This window comes from Schistocerca nitens, chromosome 10 (assembly GCF_023898315.1).
Source record: "Schistocerca nitens isolate TAMUIC-IGC-003100 chromosome 10, iqSchNite1.1, whole genome shotgun sequence".
NCBI classification, from domain to species: domain Eukaryota; kingdom Metazoa; phylum Arthropoda; class Insecta; order Orthoptera; family Acrididae; genus Schistocerca; species Schistocerca nitens.
Window position 1 is genome coordinate 147216248 of NC_064623.1, and position 6266 is coordinate 147222513.

A 6266-nucleotide genomic window follows, 5' to 3' on the forward strand; every position below is an offset into this window, starting at 1 on the left:
CAACAATCGCGGGACTCCTCCTAAAACTGTGGCGGACCTCCTTTTGCCCCGCGTAGTGTTCAAATGTTCAGATGTATGTGAAATCTTATGGGACTTAACTGCAAAGGTCATCAGTCCCTAAGCTTACACACTACTTAACCTAAATTATCCTAAGGACAAACACACACACACCCATGCCCGAGGGAGGACTCGAACCTCCGCTGGGACCAGCCGCACAGTCCATGACTGCAGCTCCTGAGACCGCTCGGCTAATCCCGCGCGGCCCCGCGTAGTGCAGCAACTCGACGCGTCATACATAGCCTCGCCAAGTCGTTGGAAGTCCCCTGTAGATATATTGAGCCGTCCTGCCTCTATAGCCGTACATAATTGCTGGAGTGTCGGCAGCGCAGGATTTTGTGCAGGAACTAACCTCTCGATTATGTCCCATGAATATTCAATGAGATTCGTGTCGGGGTGGGGGGGTGTGGATGGGGGTAGGGGGGGGGGGATCTGGGTGGGGAAGTAATTCGCTCGATTTGTCCAGAATGTTTTTCAAACCAATCGCGCAGAATTGTTGCCCGGTGATACGAAAATTCCATAGTTGTTTGGGAACATGAAGTCCATGAATGGCTGCAAATGGTCTCCAGGTAGCCGAAGTTAACCATTTCCAGTCAATGATCGGTTCCGTTGGACCGGAGGACCTAGTCTGTTCCATGAGTACACAGCCAACACCATTATGAAGCCACCAGCAACTTGCAATGTGCCTTGTTGACAACTTGGGTCCTGCGTCAAACTCGAATCCTACCATCAGCTCTTACCAACTGCCCAGGACACTGTTTTCCATTCGTCTAGGGTCATTACGAGAGCAAGAGACGCGCTGCAGGAGAGGTCGTTCTGTCTGCAAAGGCACTTGTTTCAGTCGTCCGCTGCCACAGCCCATTAACACCAAACGTCGCCGCACTGTCCCAACGGATACGTTCGTTGTACGTCCCACACTGATTTCTGCGGTTATTTCACGCAGAGTTGCCTCTCTGTTAGCACTGACAACTCTATGCAAACGCCGCTGCTGTCGGTCGTTAAGTCAAGGCCGTCGCCCACTGCGTTGTCCTTGGTGAGAAGCAATGCTTCAAATTTGTATTCTCGGCACACTCTTGACACTGTGGAATTCTGAATATTGGATTCTCTAATGATTTCGGGAATAGAATGTCCCATGCGTCTAGCTCCAGCTACCGTTCCGCATTCGATGTCTGTTCATTCGCGTCGTTCGGCCATAATGACGTCGGAAAACTTTTCACGTGGATCACCTGAGTACCAATGACAGCTGTGCCACTGCACTTCCGTTTTGTAGTAGCGTATCCGATACCAGCGCCATCTATACAGGGTGAGTCATCTAACATTACCGCTGGATTTATTTCGTAAACCACATGAAATACTGACGAATCGATTCCACAGACAGAACGTGAGGAGAGGGGCTAGTGTAATTGGTTAATACAAACTATACAAAAATGCACGGAAGTATGTTTTTTAACACAAACCTACGTTTTTTTTAAAATGGAACCCAGTTAGTTTTGTTAGCACATCTGGACATATAAACAAATACGTAATCAGTGCCGTTTGTTGCATTGTAAAATGTTAATTACATTCGGAGATATTGTAACCTAAAGTTGACGCTTGAGTACCACTCCTCCGCTGTTCGATCGTGTGTATCGGAGAGCACCGATTTACGTAGGGATCCAAAGGGAACGGTGATGGACCTTAGGTACAGAAGAGACTGGAACAGCACATTACGTCCACATGCTAACACCTTTTTATTGGTCTTTTTCACTGACACACATGTACATTACCATGAGGGGTGTGGTACACGTACACACGTAGTTTCCGTTTTCAATTACGGAGTGGAATAGAGTGTGTCCCGACATGTCAGGCCAATAGATGTTCAATGTGGTGGCCATCATTTGCTGCACACAACTGCAATCTCTGGCGTAATGAATGTCGTACACGCCGCAGTACATCTGATGTAATGTCACCGCAGGCTGCCACAATATGTTGTTTCATATCCTCTGGGGTTGCAGGCACATCACGGTACACATTCTCCTTTAACGTACGCCACAGAAAAGAAGTCCAGAGGTGTAAGATAAGGAGAACGGGCTGGTCAATTTATGCGTCCTCCACGTCCTATGAAACGCCCGTCGAACATCCTGTCAAGGGTCAGCCTAGTGTTAATTGCGAAATCTGCAGGTGCACCATCATGCTGATACCACATACGTCGACGCGTTTCCAGTGGGACATTTTCGAGCAACGTTGGCAGATCATTCTGTAGAAACGCTATGTATGTTGCAGCTGTTTGGGCCCTTGCAATGAAGTGAGCCAGCGAGGATTTTCCACGGACCAGTAATGCATGTTCCGTAGATTCACTGCCCCGTCGTTTGTGAAACCCGCTTCATCGGTAAAGAGGTAGAACTGCAACGCATTCTCTGTTAATGCCCATTGATAGAATTGCACTCGATGATTAAAGTCATCACCATGTAATTGCTGATGTAGTGACACATGAAATGGGTGAAAGCGGTGACGATGCAGTATGCGCATGACACTACTTTGACTCAGTCCACCGGCTCTCGCAATGTCCCGTGTACTCCACGTTCGGTCTGTGGAATCGGTTCGTCAGTATTTGATGTGGTTTACGAAATATATCCAGCGGTAACGTTAGGTGACTCACCCTGTATATGTCTGTATCGGTATCCCGTGAGTTTCTTCACCTCAGTGCATATGTGCCGTGCGAGCTGAAATTACAGCTCGTGGTCTAGGGGTTAGTCTCATTCCCTAAAGATCACGGGTCTTGAGTTCGATTTCCTATTTGTGTCGGAGATTTTCTTTGCTCGGGGATCAGATGTTTGCCTCGTCCGAATCATCTGATCTCATCTTCATCGACTCACCGCCCAAGTGGCAAATGGTGCGCAAACGATCCCAGGTCGGGTTTCTGGGCCAATTATACTGTATCGTCATTTCACTTTCATTAAGTACGTTCATCGTTCGCTAAGTGTGTTGGTAGCTGCACGCCTGCAGGCAGTATCAATGCAGACGGGCATGTTGCTATTTCTGTGTTGTTTGCTTTGAATACCACTAAATTACAGGCCTATGCCATAAACGGCCCTATGCAGCATGATTTTAGAACATTATGAATTGCCTCGAAGGCAACGGTCTATTGACACACAATCAACACAAATTTAGAAAAGGTTGTTCTTGTGAAGAAACACTTGCTTTTTACTCACACGAAGTGTTGAGTGCTATCGACAAGGGATTTCATTCCGTATTTCTGGGTTTCCAGATGGCTTTTGACACTATACCCAATTTGCAACTTGTAATCAAATTGCGTGCTTATGGAATATTGGCTCAATTATGTGATTTTCCTATCAGAGAGGCTACAGTTCATAGTAACTGATGGAAAGTCATCGAGTAAAACAGAAGCGATTTCTGGCGTCCCCTGAAGGTAGTGTTACAGGCTCTCTGCTGTTCCTTGCCTATATAAACGATTTAGGAGACAATCTGAGCAGCCGTGTTAGCTTGTTTGCAGATGATGCAGTCGTGTATGGATTAGTAAAGTCACCAGAAGATCAAAACAAATTGCAAAATTATTTATAAAAAATATTCGTGTGGTGCGAAAACTGGCAATTGACGCTAACTAATGAAAAGAGTGAAGTCGTCCGATGAGTGCCAAAAGGAATCCATTAAACTACGGTAACACGATAAATCAGTGAAATCTAAAGGCCGTAAATTTGACTAAACTGCTAGGAATTACAATTACTCATAGCTTAAATTGGATAGAATACATAGAAAATGTTGTGGGGAAGGCGAAGCAATCACTGCGTTATGTCGGCAGAACAGTTAGAAGGTGCTATAGATCTACTAAAAGGAGTGCCTACACTACCTTGTCCGTCCTCTTTTGGAGTACTGCTGCGCAATGTGGAATCCTTAGCAGATAGGATTAAGGGAGTACATTGAGAAAGTTCAAATAAGGGCAGCTAATTTTGTGTTATCACGAAATTGGGGAGAGTTTGTCATTGATATGATAGAGGATTTGGGGTGGGCATCACTGAAACAAAAGCGTTTCTCCTTGCAGCGGGATCTTCAAACGAAATTTGAATCACCAGCGATCTCCCTCCGAATGCGAAAACATTTTGTGGACGTCGACCTACATAGGCAGAAACTATCATCATAATAAAATAAAGCACTCCGTCTTCAGGCCACAAGTGGCCCATCGGGACCATCCGACCGCCGTGTCATCCTCAGGTGAGGATGCGGATAGGAGGGGCGTGTGGTCAGCACACCGCTCTCCCGGTCTAAGATGGTTTTCTTTGACCGGAGCCGCTACTGTTCGGTCGAGTAGCTCCTCAATTGGCATCTCGAGGCTGAGTGCACCCCGAAAAATGGCAACAGCGCATGGCGGCCTTGATGGTCACCCATCCAAGTGCCGGCCACGCCCGACAGCGCTTAACTTCGGTGATCTCACGGGAACCGGTGAATCCACTGCGGCAAGGCCGTTGCCTATAATAAAATAAGGGAAATCAAAATTCTCGCGGAAAGATATAGGTGGTAGTTTTTTCCCGCGCACTGTTAGAGATGAAATAACAGAGAATTACTGCGAAGGTGCTTCGTTGAACCCTCTGCCAGGCAGTTAAGTGTGATTCGCAGAGTATCCACGTAAGTGTAGATGCAGAAGGTTGGTTTGATGCAGGTCTCCGCGCTAATTCAAACCTCTTCGTGTGTGTGTGATTACCACAAACAGCCTACATCCATCGGAATCCGCTTACCGTTCTCGTACCTTGCTCTCTAACTAACTTCTACTGCTCCTCACCCCCCCCCCCCCCCCCCGCGCCCCTCTCACCACACACTTCACTCCAATACCAAACTGACAATCACTTGTTGCCTCAGAATGTGTCCCATAACCGATTGCTTACCCAAGTTGTGCCATAAATTTGTCTCTCTCCGATTCTCTTCACTACCTGTTCATCAGGTTTTCTAATCTCCAGCATTACTCTGTAACACCACACTACAAAAGCTTCTGTGTCGTCTTGTCTGAACTGTTTACCGCCCACGTCTCACTTCTGTACCAGACTACACTCCTGGCAAGTTCCTTCAGAATAGACTTCTTAACACTTAAATTGATAGCAGGAATGCTTTTCCTGCCATCGCCAGTTTGCATTTGATACATTCTATACTTTGGGCATCATCAGTTGTTTTGCTGTGCAGATAGCAACACTCATCTGTTTCTCCAGTGTCTCATTTCTCAAGTCAGTCCCCTCAGTATCGTCTGATTTAATGCGACTACATTCCGTTGTTCTTGTTAAGCTCAGTGTACGTTGGGATACATTTATTTTATCTTTTGTTAGAGGTTTTCGTTCAATAGCTGAATAAATTGTAATTAGGAATAGTATAACTAAGCAGAGTAGAAAAGATAAAGTCAAAGAGCTGTTCATTAGGCGGACAATGTCGTAATGTAACGTCATTGCGTTGTTCGGTTGTTAAAACAAGTCGTTTGTGTTCCGTTCTGCTGTTCGGTCGTGCGCGTATTTGAAAGGAATTAATTCGGGGACTAGAATAAACTTTCACATAATAGTTACAATTCGATGCCGACAAAAGGGGTTAACGTCAGTGTTAATTTGAATTGTGGGCGACAGGATTAGTTTTGACAGATACGTGAAAACAGACGTAACGAAAGTTGCTCGCGTATCATCCTTGAACGTGACTTTTTATTTAATTAACGATTGCGGCTCATTAAAAGCTATTATCTCATGATTAGGATCAATCCCTCTTTCCTCCTAGATATTGATCATTCATTAACATTGACGTCATAAGAAAAAGGATTATTAATAAAAGTGATGTTAAATGACAATTACGCGTTATTCCGTTAGCGTGGAACCGACGTAATATCTCTGAAATGACTGTGATATATAATTTGTGTTGAATACTGAACTGAGATAGGAAGAACATTGAAATTAGTGTGTCTGCTTGGATTCCTCGCTGCTTGCTTAGTGTGCAGAATAAGTAACACTGGCGGTAGGCCGCTAAGACTGAGACTAGAGAAGCATAAGCGCTTAAGGTTTCTTTTCTCTAAAATGGCAAAATAGGTACGAACTTTAACTCAATAGTCTACATTATGTATTGCAAAGACATTAGCATTTCATACTTATATTGACGACGCGTTGTTAAACAAAGGAACGTTGAGTCTCTGTGTGAGTAATAAAATTAAATCTAAAAGCATAATTAATAACGGTGAACTCCGCTTTAAC

At 45.0% G+C, this 6266-nt stretch overlaps 1 pseudogene; it reads right to left on the reverse strand.

The window, feature by feature from the left end:
• Positions 1–4404: 4404 nt before the first annotated feature.
• LOC126210939 (5S ribosomal RNA) lies at positions 4405–4522 on the reverse strand (annotated as a pseudogene).
• Between the last annotated feature and the right edge of the window lie 1744 nt (positions 4523–6266).